General features: G+C 41.5%; 1 protein-coding gene and 1 long non-coding RNA gene across 6 annotated transcripts in view; one reads left to right on the top strand and one right to left on the bottom strand.

Moving 5' to 3' along the window:
- LOC130369006 (uncharacterized) overlaps window positions 1-10444 on the top strand; it is a 97936-nt gene extending 87492 nt beyond the window's left edge. Inside the window, exon 3 of the long non-coding RNA XR_008892643.1 lies at window positions 10309-10444. This is a non-coding gene — a long non-coding RNA (uncharacterized LOC130369006). The remainder of the gene's footprint in view (window positions 1-10308) is intronic.
- Window positions 1-15752, bottom strand: part of LOC130368994 (pendrin-like) — a 222433-nt gene that overhangs the window by 150356 nt on the left and 56325 nt on the right. Inside the window, exon 1 of one of the 5 annotated variants that reach the window (XM_056573594.1) lies at window positions 10360-10489. The exons of the other annotated variants lie outside the window; for them this stretch is intronic. The gene's annotated coding sequence lies outside the window, so the exon portion shown is untranslated. Of the gene's footprint in view, window positions 1-10359; window positions 10490-15752 lie in introns of those variants that run through there. 5 annotated transcript variants of the gene reach the window in all.

The following is a 15752-nucleotide window of genomic DNA, read 5'->3' as shown; positions in this document are numbered from 1 at the left end:
ATACTCTGGGAGAAGGCGTTAAGGTCCTCCAGCGTCCTCACCAAGAAAGTATGTTGTCCATGGTTTGGTGCGTAGATACAGGCCACGGTGTATTCACGACCCTGAATGGAACATTTCACAAACACATAACTGGCGTCTTGGTCAATACGGGAATCTAAAGTTTGCACCGCTAGGGACTTATGGAAGAAAATCGCCACCCCTTTAACCTTCTGGGAGGGGAGCTACTAGGAACCATGTCGGGTAATACCGGTTACAGAATCCCGATAGTTAGTCCTGGTGGGTCTCCTGTAGGCACACTATATCAGATCTCTGTTTGTGGAAATTATATACTACTTTCGCCCGTTTCCCAGGGATGTTAAAACCCTGCACATTCAGGGAGGAGACCTTAAGCGGCGCCATAACAAAAGGGAGGCACTCAGAGAACAGTGAAGCACCACTTGGAAAGGGGCGAATGGACTAGAATCCCGGTCAACCAACCGAGGGGAGAGAACAGAAGAAGAATAACAGAAACAGAAGAAGACGTGGCCCGTCGGCAGATGAGGATCGGGGCCCGGCACTCAGGTGAATCCAGGTCCAGCAGCGGCACCTCCGGGGATGTCAGGGGCAGAGTGGACTCGCCCCAGGCAGGTACAGGCAGCGGTAGTGGCGGCGACAGAGGTTCTGCGGCAGCGGTGGGAGATGCAGTAGCCGGTGCAGTGAGAGGCATTCTGCTGGAGGGAGATGGCGCCAATTCAGCGCCACTGCGGTCCATAGCTGAGTACTCGTCCTGTAGCAGGGAGAAGTAACTGGATATTGGAACTCCCGTGGCAGCAGGGGTTCCCCCAGATTTAGGCATCTTCTTGCTCTATTTGGCACCCATATGAAGGCTAAATTTCCCTAGTGCAGGGCAGACAGGGACAGAGCTCAAGGACAGGATGTCTTCACAGAAGCATGGCAAGACCCTTATTCTATTTTAAAGCAACATTAATTTTAAAATTGAGTGGGTACGCCAGTATGTACGTGTCCTAAAATTAACAAGGTGTGCAGTGTGTATTTTCAACCTTAAAATTAATAGTTATTAGTTATATAATAATTTTGTTCTATAATTAGCATTGACATTAATGTAGTAATTTTGTTTCATGACGCAGAACAAGAACAGTTGTTAAAGTGGGTGTTAATGTCCTTTTCTGCAGACGTATGCACTTTCTGTAAGCCAGGTTTGACCTGGAATACATATGTGACTTATAAATGGAGTTGCAACTTTTTTTCTTCATAATTAGTGACTATCGCATTTGATAAATACATGACCACTGAAAATTTGTAAAAAAAATTACTACTTGAGCAGATTTCCGAAATTTGCTTTGGAAAAAGCAAAAATCAAAAAGTCGCAGCATATATAGAAAAGTCGCACGTGCACAAGTACGTGTGACTTTTTTACGCAAAAATTGTAATTGCCACATGTGTTAATGTCTGAACTAATAAAATATAATATTAATCAACGGTGTAAATGTAATGAAATACCAAATACCATAAATGCAGATTGTTGGCCACTTCATATACCAGAAAAAATAAATCAATAAAGTGATGAAAGAGTCTCGCCAAAACAAAAATGTTACCGAAAAAACTAGAGATCAGAGTGCATAAATATAGAAAAATATTAATGCAAGATCTAGAAGAGGCAAATCGAAAAACAGATGTAAAGAATTTGATAAATCGTGGGGTTTGTGGTAAATCAAATGGGAAGGGGTTTCCCCGAATAATCCCCCAGGGAGAATATAATCTTAATAATTTTATATACAGATATTGGTTGTATAATTATTGGTTTTATAAGATATGTAATATATGAATGTGCAGTGTGGTTTGTTGTAATGAAAATAAAACTCAATAAAGATGTTTAAAAAAATAACAAAAAATAAGGGTTAGATGAAGGACAGTTTTAAGCATACTGATTTTTTACAAAAAAAGATATAATTTTAAGTAAAAACAAAACCTATATAAATTGAGTATCATTGTAATCATATGGACATACATAATAAAATGAATGTGTTATATTTAAGTGCACTCCACAGAAACAACCCAACAAAGCCCCCCCCCCCCCCCCCACCAAAAGTTACCGGTTGCAAAGTTCAATTGGTGACAAGCCCTTATATGGGTCTGTACTTGGAAAATTAAAAGCTTTATGGCGAGAAGGAAAAAACTAGCCTTCCACCCCCCACCCCCAAAGTCCAATCCTTAACTCCTTAAGGACCAAGCCCATTTTTACCTTAATGGGGTACTCCGGTGGAAAACTTTTTTTTTTTTTAAAGAACTGGTGCCAGAAAGTTAAACAGATTTGTAAATTACTTCTATTAAAAAATCTTAATCCTTTCAGTACATTTTAGCACCTGTTTGCAACAGAGGAAAATCTTTATTTTTTGAATTTCTTTTTTTGTCTTGTCCACAGTGCTCTCTGCTGACACCTGATGCCCGTATCAGGAACTGTCCAGAGCAGGAGAAAATCCCCATAGCACATATGGATGTAAGAAAAAATCGATTCGCGCGATTATGGCAATTTTTCACTTGGCGATACTGAATCGATTCAAAATATTTTTGAATCTATCCTTTTAGGGATGTGGAATTTGTATCTCCTGACGCACGGAATAGCATGTCCCGGGCATCAGGAGATACAAGTTCAATATTTGTGGAGCCGGGGAGGCCGGATCTGATGCGGCGGCGCTCTGGGTGTACGGAGCGGGCTCCGACTCGTGCCCACTCCGTACTCTGCGACCCCCGGCTGATTTCAGTAGCCGGGGGCCGCTGATGCATCACCACCGCTAATATCCAGCATGCAGTGCTCTGCAGTATGTATGGAGCTGGCTCCGGACTCGTGCCCGCTCCATACTCTGCAGCCCCCGACTGTTTTCAGTAGCTGGGGGCCGCGGCTAATAGCCAGCATGCGGCGATCGCCGCGGCTGGCTATTAACCCTTTAGATCGCCGCTGTCAAAGCTGAAAGCGGCATCTAAAGGGATCTGTGAATGCTCCCTGGTGGGCTAGTGGTGTGGATCGCCCCCCCCCCCCCGCAGCGCAATCCACTGTGGAGGTAGCCGGAGGGCTAACCTCTGCTTCCTTGCTCTCTGTGGCTCTGTCATTGATAGAGCCACACTGGACCAGGCTCCATCAATGCATCGCAGATCAATGGAGTTCAATAGAACTCTATTCATCTGTCTGAGGAATCTAATGATTCCAAAAAGACTAATAAAGTGTGTAAAAAAATGAATAAAGTTTTAATAAAAGTGTAAGAGACATTGTTTTTTAGACAGAATCGGGATATATCACGATGTATCGTCACCTAGACGATATCGCGATATATCGGGATATATCGAATCGCCACACTGGTATCGCGATTTGAATTGTATCGCCAAATTCTTGGCGATTCACACCCCTAATAGCAAACCTATGCTACTCTGGACAGAGGTGTCAGCAGAGAGCACTGTGGACAACACAAAGTGTGGACAACACAAAAAAGAAATTCAAAAAGTAAAGAATTTCCTCTGTACATACAGCTGCTGAAAAGTACTAAAAGGATTAAGATTTTTTAACCCCTTAAGGACGCAGGGTTTTTCGGTTTTTGAACTTTCGTTTTTCCTCCTCAACTTTTTAAAATCATAACCCTTTCAATTTTACACCTAAAAATCCATGATGGCTTATTTATTGTGCCACCAATTCTACTTTGCAGTGACATCAGTCATTTTCCCCAAAAATCTACAGCAAAATGGAAAAGAAAAACATTGTGCGACAAATTTGAAGAAAAAACGCCATTTTGTAACTTTTGGTGGCTACCGTTTCTACGCAGTACATCTTTCAGTAAAAATAACACCTGATCTTTATTCTGTAGGTCCATACAATTAAAATGATACCCTACTTACATAGGTTTGATTTTGTCATACTTCTGGAAAAAATTATAATGCAGGAAAATTTATACGTTTAAAATTGTCATCTTCTGACCCCTATAACTTTTTTTATTTTTCTGCGTATGGGGCAGTATGAGGGCTCATTTTTTGCGCGGTGATCTGAAGTTTTTAGTGGTACCATTTTTTATCTGACTTTTTGATCGCTTTTTATTCATTTTTTCATGATATAAAAAGCGACCAAAAATACATCATTTTGGAATTTGGAATTTTTTTGCGTGTATGCCATTGACCGTGCGGTTTAATTAATGATATATTTTTATAGTTCGGACATTTTACACACGCGGCGATACCACATATGTTTATTTTTATTTACATGGTGTTTTTTTATGGGAAAAGGGTGGTGATTTGAACTTTTATTAAGGAAAGGGTTAAATCACATTTATTAACTTTTTTACACTTTTTTTTTGCAGTGTTATAGCTCCCATAGGGGGCTATAACATTGCATACACTGATTGCCAGCACTGTTCACTACAAAGCCATAGCTTTGCATTGATCAGTGTTATCGGCGGTCGATTGCTCAAGCCTGTATCTCAGGCTTGGAGCAATCAATCGCCGAAGGGACACGCCGGAGGAAGGTAAGAGGACCTCCGCTGGTGCCCCAGCTGATCGGGACACCGCATTTTCACTGCGGTGGTCCCGATCAGCCCCACTGAGCATCCGGGAAGGTTTCACTTTTGTTTTAGACGCGGCGTTCAACTTTGAACGCCGCGTCTAAAGGGTTAATAGCGCACGGCACCGCGATCGCTGCCGCGCGCTATTGGCCCCGGGTCCCGGCTTCAGATACATGCCGGGACCGACCCGATATGACGCGGGGTCACCGCGTGACCCTGCGTTATATCGCGGGAGACGGCCAAGGACGTAAATATACGTCCTTGGTCGTTAAGGGGTTAATAGAAGTAATTTACAAACTTTCTGGCACCTGTTCATAAAAAAAAAAAAAGTTTCCACCGGAGTACCCCTTTAAGGACCCAGACATTTTTTTTGCACATCTGACCACTGTCACTTTGAGCATTAATAACTATATGCTTTTACTTTTCCTTCTGATTCTGAGATTATTTTTTTGTGACATATTCTACTGTATATCAGTGGTAAATTTTTGGCGATACTTGTATCATTTCTTGGTTCCAAAAATTTATGAAAAATTTGAAAATGTAGCATTTTTTTTACTTTGAAACTCTCTGCTTATAAGGAAAATGGACATTCCAAATAAATTATATATTGATTCACATATACAATATGTATACTTTATGTTAGCATCATAAAGTTGACATGTTTTTACTTTTGGAAGACATCAGGGGGCTTCAAAGTTCAGCAGAAATTTTTCAAAATCAGAATTCTTCAGGGACCAGTTCAGTTTTGAAGTAGATTTGAAGGGGCTTCATATTAGTAATACCCCATAAATTACCCCAATATAAAAACTGCACTCCTCAAAGTATTCAAAATGACATTCAGAAGGTGTGTTAGCCCTTTAGGTGTTTCACAGGAATAGCAGCAAAATGAAGGGGAAAATTCAAAATCTTCATTTTTTACACTTGCATGTTCTTGTAGACTCCGTTTTTGAAAATTTACAAGGGGTAAAAGGAGAAAAAGCCCCCTAAAATTTGTAAGAAATGGGATTTTGGAGAGTGAGTTTTTCTGAAATGGTTTTTGGGGGGCATGTCACATTTAGAAAGCCCCTATGGTGCCAGAACAGCAAAAAAAAAAACTAAAAAAAACAACAACATTATTTTGGAAACTACACCCCTCAAGGAATGTAACAAGGGGTACAGTGAGCCTTAAAACCCCACAGGTGCTTGACAAATTTTCGCCAAAATTGGACGTGAAAATATATTTTTTTATTTTTTTCACTAAAATGCTGGCGTTACTACAATTTTTTCATTTTTACAAGGGGTAACAGGAGAAATAGCCTCCCAAAATGTGTAACCCCATTTCTTCTGAGTATGGAAATACCCCATATGCGGATGCAAAGTGCTCTGCGGGCTAACTACAATGCTCAGAAGAGAAGGAGCGCCATTGAGCTTTTGGAGAGAGAATTTGTTTGGAATGGAAGTCGGGGGCCATGAGCATTTGCAATGACCCCCCCCCCCCTCCCTGTGGTGCCAGAACAGTGGACCCCCCCCACATGTGACGCCATTTTGGAAACTATACCCCTCACAGAATTTAATAACGGGTGCAGTGAGCATTTACACCCCACTGTAGTTTGACAGATCTTTGGAACAGTGGGCTGTGCAAATGAAAAATTTCATTTTTCATTTTCACGGACCACTGTTCCAAAAATCTGTCCGACACCTTTGGGGTCTAAATGCTCACTTCACCCCTTGTTACATTCCATGAGGGGTGTAGTTTCCAAAATGGTGCGCTCTCACTCCTGAGTCTTGTTGTGCGCCCGCAGATCACTTTACACCCACATATGGGGTAGTTCCGTACTCAGGAGAAATTGCGTTACAAATTTTGGGGGTCTTTTTTTTCCTTTTACCGCTTGTGAAAACAAAGTATGGGGCAACACCAGCATGTTAGTGTAAAAAATTTAACTTTTTTACACTAAAATGCTTTACCTTTTCATAAGGGGTAAAAGGAGAAAAAGTCCCCCATAATTTGTAACACAATTTTCTCCGAGTACAGAAATACCCCATATGAGGCACTAAACTGTTGCCTTGAAATATTACAGGGCTTCAAAGCGAGAGGCCTATTTTGGGGATTTGCATCCGCCACCAAAATACCCTACGGCAGTGTTTTCCAAACAGGGTGTCTCCAGTTGTTGCAAGATTCCCAGCATGCCTTGACAGTAAGTGGCTGTCCGGCAATACTGGGAGTTGTTGTTTTTCAACAGCAGGAGGCTCCATTTTGGAAACACAGACTGCGTAAGTGTATATGTAAACATAGTGCTTTACTTTTTATTTTGTGTTAGTGTAGTGTAGTGTTTTTAGGGTACATTCACACGGGCGGGGATTTACAGTGAGTTTCTCGCTGTGAGTTTGAGCTGCGGTGGAAGATTTGCCGCATCGCAAACTTGCAGCATAAAAATCGCTGTAAACCTGCCCATGTAAATGTACCCTGTACATTCACATGGGGGAGGGGGGGGAACCTCCAGCTGTTTGTTACTTAACTCAGTGTTACTTAACTAAGTGTTTCACAACCAGTGTGCCTCCAGCTGTTGCAAAACTAGAACTCCCACGTACAGCACCACTGCAACACTTAGCATGCATTGACAGTGTAAGGGCATGCTGAGATTTGTAGGTTTGCAACAGCTGGAGGCACATTGCTACAACTACCAGCATGCCCTTTGGTAGTCTGTGCATGCTGGAAGTTGTAGTTATACAACAGCTGGATGCACACTTTTTCATAGAAAAAATGTGCCTCCAGCTGTTGCACAACTACAACCCCCAGCATGCACAGACTACCAAACGGCATGCTGGAAGTCGTAGTTGGAATTCCAGCTGTTGCAAAACTACAACTCCACGCATGCCCTTTGAATGTGCATGCTGAAAGTTGTTGCTAAGCAACAGCAGGAGGTGAACAGGCCTCACTTCCTGCTGTATCCTGCCACCGGAACAGCCACCGCTACTGCCGCCGGGACCACCGCTCCTGGGGGGACCCGCGCCGGGCCAGGGAGAGGTAGGAGACCCCCACCGGCCCCGATCTCCGCGCCGATCACCGACCAGCAGGGCAGTGATTGGTCGGTCGTTCTGACCGATCAATCACGTAATTGTGAGGTGGCACCCATGCCACCTCACTCCTGCTGGCACCCATGCCACCTCACTCTTTTTTTCCGGGTCACCAGAGACCCGATTGACCCAGAATGACCGCAAATCGCCGGTCTGAATTGACAGAGGTTTACACGGGGTGCCTCCTGATAGATATCAGCAGTCATCCCGGTACGAACCAACCCCCCCCCCCCCCCCCCCCCACGCGGCAGGGACCAAAATTCCCACAGTGGATAAGGTGCCTGATCACTGGGGACCCCCGCGATCTCGCACGCAGCACCCCGCTCTCATCAGGTCCCGGAGCGAACATTGCTCCGGGGCTGATGACTGCCGATCACGGGGCCGGAGTATAGTGACATCACGTTCCGCCCCCTCAATGTAAGTCTATGGCAGGGGGCGAGATGGCTGTCTCGCCCTTGCCATAGACTTGCATTGAGGGAGCGGAGCGTGACGTCACACGGGGGCGGAGCTGTGACGTCACGATCACCGGTCCAGTCATCAGACCCTGAGCGGATGTTCACTCCAGGGCCTGATGAGAGCGGGGTGCTGCGTGCAAGATTGGGGGGGTCCCCAGCGGCGGGACCCCGTGCAATCAGGCAACTTATCCCCTATCCTTTAGATAGGGGATAAGTTATCAGCACAGTAGTACCCCTTTAAGTTTCGGGGCATCAGGGCGTACCTGTATGCCCTGGGTCCCTAAGTGTTAAAGGCTAGAATTCCACTTAGGTTTTTTGGGCCAATAAGTCATTAAGAAACTGCAAAATGCAGTATCCACTGGCCTTTTTTAAAAATCTTTTTGGCTTACTGGGCGATTTTCAAAAACGACCTCAAGTTAAGACTATGGCATTTTTTCTTGAAAATCTTGACGTTTTTCTCCCATAGAAGTCTATAAAAGTGAAAAAACGCCAAAAAATAAGCCATGTGGGTTTTACCATTGGCGTTTATGCAGGCGGTTTTTATTCATTTTTTTTTATTTAGCAATCTCAAAAAGGGATGGAGTTAGCTTTTTTGATTACATTTCGTGACGCAGTAGGGATGTGAAAAATTGCAGGGAATTAAATTTTTACTTTTTATAACAACATTTTTTTTCAATCAGGGAACCATTTAAGTGAGTGGGCAGGGACATAAAAAAGTAGCCGGCAATATTAAAAATTGATAAAGGGGCCGCTGACCAGCATAAGCAGTGAGTGTGAGACTATCAGTAGCTGACACTCACTGCTCTGAAGCGAGCGTAGCTCCTGCACTCGCTTCAAAGCCGCTTAAGTATTCAGGGCGTACAAGTATGCCCTTGGTGCTTAAGTAGCAGGACGCAAGTACTCCTCCCCTAGACATCTTATCCCCTATTCAAAGGATAGTGGATAAGATGTCAGATCGCCGCGGTCCCGCTGCTGGGGAGCCCCGGGATCCCCGATGCGGCACCCCGCCATCATTACAGCACAGAGCGAGTTCGCTCTGTGCGTAATGACGGGCGATACGGGGGACAGAGCAGCGTGACGTCATGGCTCCGCCCCTCCTGACATCACGGCCCGTCCCCTTAATGCAAGTCTATGGGAGGGGGCGTGATGACCGCCACGCCCCCTCCCATAGACTTGTATTGAAAGGGGCGGGCCGTGACGTCACGAGGGGCGGAGCCGTGATGTAACGATGCTCCGGCCCCTGTACTGCCCATCATTACGTGCAGAGCGAACTCGCTCTGCGCAGTAATTATAGCGCGGTGCCGCAGCGGGGATCCCCGGGGCTCCCCAGCAGCGGGACCCCGGCGATCTGACATCTTATCCCCTATCCTTTGGACAGGGGATAAGATGTCTAGGGGCGGAGTACCCCTTTAACAGGATAAGCATACTACTTTTTGTACAAAAAGTTATCATTTTTTGAAAGTAGTAAAGTAAAACAAAAAAACTGTTTATGATTGTAATCGTATGGACCCACAGAATAAAGAGAACATGCCATTTTTACTGAAAAGTAACAGAAGCCCCAGAAAGTTGCTGATTTGCTTTTTTATTACAATATCTCCCCAAAAATATATTTTTTCCATTTCACCATATTTTTTTAAGGTAAAATGACTGATGTCATTACAAAGTACAAGTGGTGGTGGAAAAAACAAGCCCTCATATGGGTACTTAGGTGAAAAATTCAAAGTGTTATGGCTATTAGAAGGCAAAGAGGAAAAAATGAAAAATATTTTAAAAAATTAAAATAAAAAACACAAAAAAATTGTCCCGGTCCTTAAGGTGTTAATCTACTTTAGATGTTATTGATAAAATATGTGTTGAAGATACGAAGATCTGAATTTATGTCTCACATGTTTCCAACAGAACAGAGTATGGTTTGTCTTTACAACTATAAATACACAATTGATAAATATCTTCATATCTTTAGTTTAGCCAGAATGTGACTATAAGTAAGGTTAGCCAGTTTAATAACACTGCAAGGTCATTCTTAGCTGTCTGGTTTAGATACATCTATATCTCTCTATGATGCAGCTGGCATAAACTAGCTGACACCCACTAGTCCTTACAGTACAGGATAATGCTGAATGTCAATGTTTCTAGCAATGAAAGCCCTAGAAAATCATATATCAATGATTATTGGATATTACAGAGTTCAAAATGCATTGTTAGAATCTAGTTTTTACGCATTTTTGTAACAAAAATGCATTTATTTTTATATCAAGGCTAATACAGTAGACAACGTATGACATTGAGTTCATGCTTCAGATGCCTACCTTACTTTTCCTTAAAACCCCTCCTGCTTGATGGGAAATGGAACAAGAGCCAGAGTATGACTGAGAATGACAACTAAGCGAAAACTGTCCCAGCTGTCCAAGTCAAACAGCCTGAGTGCCACAAGAAGCAGCTGCAGCTATCTACAACTACAGAAGGTCAACATGACATCACAATGTTATCCAGTAACTACTCCATTCAGAGTTATCATGTCATGTATGATCAACTGCACACTCTTGGTGAAAGATTCTTGGTGAAACATTCTAAATTCTCACTTACATAGGTTTTTCTTTATTCTTTTCTTAATATATATATATATATATATATATATATATATATATATATATATATCTGTGTGTGTGTGTGTGTGAAGTAGTGAGTGCACAGTCTGTATAACAGTGTTTAATGTTGTATAACATAGCCATTAAAGGGGAACTCCGGGGGAAACAACTTTTTTTAAATCAACTGGTGCCAGAAAGTCATTTACAAATCTGTTCCAGTTGATTTTCAAAAAGTTGTTTTCCACCGGAGTACCCCTTTTAATGTCTGAAACATGGCAACAAAGGTGAGTACACCCCTAAAGAGAACTGTCCAAATTGAGCCCATTTAGCCATTTTCCCTCCCTTATGTCATGTGGCTCATTAGAGTTACAAGGTTTCAGGTGTAAATGAGGAGTATTGTGTTATCACTCTCACACTCTCTAATACTAGTCAGTGGGAGTTCAACGTGGCACCTCATAAAAAAAGAACTCTCTGAGGATCTGAAAAATAATTGTTGCTCTACATAAAGATGGCCTATGCTATGAGAAGATTGCCAAAACCCTTAAACTGAGCTGCAGCATGGTAGGCAAGACCATACAGGACAGGTTCCACTCAAAAAAGTTGAGTGCATGTGCTCAGCGTCATATCAACAGATGCTATATGAGTGCTGCCAACATTACTACAGAAGTTGAAGAGGTGAGGGGTCAGCCTGTCAGTGCTCAGACTATGCTCCACACACTGCATCAAATTGGTCTGCATGGCTGTCTTCCCAGAAGAAAGCCTCTTCTTAAGATGACCCAATTAGCAGTCATCTTTCTCATTATGTCATTTTTTTTTACAGTACTATGTTCTTAGTTCACCAGCTTATTTAATAGATTTGACCCAATTAATTGACATACTATACAATCTTCCGATGGATTTTTTTTCCGTTCCTGATATTAGATTAGCATTATATTCAAATATTTTGGAGGATAAAGGACTAGCTGCTATTAAAAAATTTTTGATAATGCAGAATTTTTAGGGAATCATCAATCTACATTTTACTAGATTTCATCAAATATATTTTAAATCATAATATTTTTACACTTTATGACACTAATTATAGGCAGACAAGGGGCTGTGAGATGGGTACTTGTTTTGCCCCAAGTTATGCAAATTTTACATGTGGATTTTTGAGTAAACGCGCTTCATTTTAAGCATTCTTTATTTGGAAAGGAACCCTAGAAGAGGTTCATGCATGCATTTGTTCCACAATTGAATGACAATGATTAAGGGTAAGTTTTTACTTCTAATTTTTCTAGTAATAATATTTTTTTTATTTAAAAGTTTTAAAAAAAGAATGATGGTAATATATCAAGAAAAAGGTTACCCAAAGAAAATTCTAAATAATGCTTTTAAAACAAGTAAAAAATTAAAACAACTTCATCTTGTTAAAAAAAAACAAAAAAAAAACAAGAGCTAATGGAAGGAAAAGCAGTTAGAGAAAAACGGAAAATAAGTTTAACTTTCATTTTATTACAAATTATAATTGTGCTACATCTAAAATTAGGGATATTCTAAATAAATAATGGCATATCATTAAGATGTGCACCTGGTATAAGCATTTTGCACCAAGTTGTCTGAAAAAAATCCTGTGTAAGTTGGAGGCACCTTGCTTGGAAAACACCAGCGTAGGGTATTTGTGGTGGAGAAGGCAAGAGTAACGCTTGCATCCGTGTCCGCCCCTATGCAAATCCCAAATTTAGGCCTCAAATGCGCATGACGCTCTCTCACCTCGGAGCCCTGTTGTATTTCACGGCAACAGTTTAGGGCCACATATGGGGTATTTCTGTTCTTGGCAGAAATTGTGTTACAAATTTTGGGGGGCTTTTCCTCCTTTTACCCCTTATGAAAATAAACTATTGAGGTCTACACCAGCCTGTTAGTGAAAAAAAATTAATTTTTTTACACTGACATGCTGGTGTTGTTCCATACTTTCCATTTTCACAAGAGGAAAAAGGAAAAAAAGACTTCCAAAATTTGTAACGCATACCCCATATGTGGACGTAAAGTGATCTGCGGGTGCACAACAAGGCTCAGGAGTGAGAGCTCACTATGTACATTTGAGGTATAAATTGGTAATTTGCACAGGGGTGGCTGATTTTACAGCGCTTCTGATATAAACGCCAAAAAAAAATACCCACATGTGACCCCATTTTGGAAACTACACCCCTCACGGAACGTAACAAGGGGTATAGTGAGCCTGAACACCCCACAGGTGTGATGGGATGGGAAAATGAAAAAAACAATTTTTTTTTTACTAAAATGCTGGTGTTACCCTAAATTTTTCATTCTAACAAGGGAAAATAGGAAAAAAGCCCCCCAAAATTTGTAACCCCATTTCTTCTGAGTTAGAACATACCCCATAAGTGGATGTAAAGTGCTCTGCTGGCGCACTACAATGCTCGGAAGAGAAGGAGCGCCATTGGGATTTTGAAGAGAAAATTTAAAAAAAAGAATGATGGTAATATATCAAGAAAAAGGTTACCCAAAGAAAATTCTAAATAATGCTTTTAAAACAAGTAAAAAATTAAAACAACTTCATCTTGTTAAAAAAAAACAAAAAAAAACAAGAGCTAATGGAAGGAAAAGCAGTTAGAGAAAAACGGAAAATAAGTTTAACTTTCATTTTATTACAAATTATAATTGTGCTACATCTAAAATTAGGGATATTCTAAATAAATATGGCATATCATTAAGATGTGCACCTGGTATAAGCATTTTGCACCAAGTTGTCTGAAAAAAATCCTGTGTAAAAACTCTAAAAAAAATAAATAAATAAATAAAATAGGCCCCTTTCACTGTGGAAAAACACATTGTCTGTTTTGTCTATAAATCCCTACTCCAGCTGTGGCTTTCCTTAGTTCACATTCAACAGGTACAGTTTTTAGTCTAAAGGAATATATAAATTAGACTCCTTTCACACTATGAAAACACTTCCGTTATGAACGCCCATTAGGAAATCAGCAGTTATACTGCAGGGTTCAAAATCACTAACGGCCGTTAGAAAATCCCATTATAGTCTATGGGATTTTTCTAATAGCCGTTTTAACCTGTTATTAATAATGGCAGTTATTTTGTAATAGTGCATGCACTAATTCTCCCGTTACTATCCCCCATTGGAAAATAACGGCCATTATTAATAACAGGCGATAACGGGTTAAAACAGCTATTAGAAAAAGCCCTTAGACCAGTGGTCTTCAACCTGCAGACCTCCAGATGTTGCAAAACTACAACTCCCAGCATGCCCGGACAGCCGTTGGCTGTCCGGTCATGCTGGGAGTTGTAGTTTTGCAACATCTGGAGGTCCGCAGGTTGGAGACCACTGCCATAGACTATAATGGGATTTTCTAACGGCCGTTAGTGATCTTGAACCGGCCGTATAACTGCCGATTTCCTAACGGGCCTTCATAACGGAAGTGTTTTAATAGTGTGAAAAGGGCCTTTCAGTGTATTTGCTTACTAGTAAATGTGGTGTTCACACATGTGGGGTGCATGGTTTAAATGGTGCGCTCATTAATCAAAAAACAGACACAATATAAGCAAAAAATGTTGCTTCAAAGTGTATCTCACCATATTATCTCAGCTGATAATATTGATCAAGATTGCTCGCAATTATGTATTTTACAAAGCATTCCTCACTGCCCAGATTGATATCAGAGACTTATTAACCAATGATCATATTGGATTTTTAAGTTAAAACACTCTCTGGCCGAAGGGGCTGAAAGAGGTAATTAAAGATACTTCTTTATAAACAGGAGAGGTTTGTATGGGGATTTGCTCCTACTCTGGACAGTTCCTAACACGGGCAGATATTTTAGAAGAGAGCACAGTGGTCAAACAGAAAAGAACAACTCAACTTCCTCTGGAGCATACAGCAGCTGATAAGTACCGGAAGGATTAAGATTTTACGCAGTCTACGGAATGCTGTAGGGATGCTGCAAATTTGGATTTTGAAATAAAACATTCCTATAATTATAATTTAGGATTTGGTTAGGCCTTTTCGCTCATTCATAAGACGTCCATACTTCCTCGATGTTACAGATATGCGGAAAGGGTGATTGAAATGTCCTAGTGTGCTGCTTGACCTCAAAAGTAAAGGTCCACTTTGGGTATTTTGGGGCCTTTTTTTATTAGGCTAGGTTTATACTTTTTTTTTAAATGCCAAATCTGCCATACAGCGAACTATTAAAATATAATGTTAGTTAAACCGCGCGGAGGCGTGTACGTAAATAAATACAAAAATACTAAAAAAGTCTAAAATTGGGAATTTTGGTCACTTTATATACCATAAAAAACGAATAAAAAGCAATCAGAAAGTCCAATAAAAATGGTGACAATAAAAACTACAGATCACAGCGCAAAAAAATTAGCCCGCATATAGCCCCGTATGCAGAAAAATAAAAAATCCCGTTCCTGTGTTTCTGATTTTATTCAATAAAGGGATTATCTACACATGTTTTAGAAAAATAAAACAGGTATAGGGTTAAGAAGATGAAAATTTTAAACATACTAATTTTGGTGCATGTAGTTATAAATTTTTTTAACCCCTTAACGCAGAACTTTTCACTTTTCACCTCCAGTTGTCTCCGGCAGGTGAGAAGTTCTGCTTAACCACTTCGCGCAGAACACTGCATTTATATGGCGGATAAAGCGATACCTTTGCGCATTCCACCGTATAAAGGCGGTGTTCATTAAGTGCGCGCTCTCGCGACGCTGATCAGGTTAATTAGCTAAAGTCCCGGGGTGTTCGGCGGGAGACCATGGCTGGTGTGTGGCGGGTGCACGGAGAACCTGGAGGTCCAGCGACGGCGGGTGCGCGAAGATCCGGAGGTCCGGCTTGGCAGAGATCCGGAGTGGTCGCCAAACTGTGATCCTCCAGATGTTGCAAAACTACAACTCCCAGCATGCCCAGACTGTCTGGACATGCTGGGAGTTGTAGTTTTGCAACATCTGGAGGACCACTGTTTGGAGACCACTGTGTATAGTGGTTGCCAAATTGTGATCCTCCAGATGTTGCAAAACTACAACTCCCAACATGCCCAGACAGCCAATGCCTGTCTGGGCATGCTGGGAGTTGTAGTTTTGCAAGATCT

Source organism: Hyla sarda, chromosome 4, assembly GCF_029499605.1.
Source record: "Hyla sarda isolate aHylSar1 chromosome 4, aHylSar1.hap1, whole genome shotgun sequence".
Lineage (NCBI taxonomy): Eukaryota > Metazoa > Chordata > Amphibia > Anura > Hylidae > Hyla > Hyla sarda.
The sequence above is the reverse complement of the archived record's forward strand: the minus strand, read 5'-3'. Positions and strand labels throughout refer to the sequence as shown.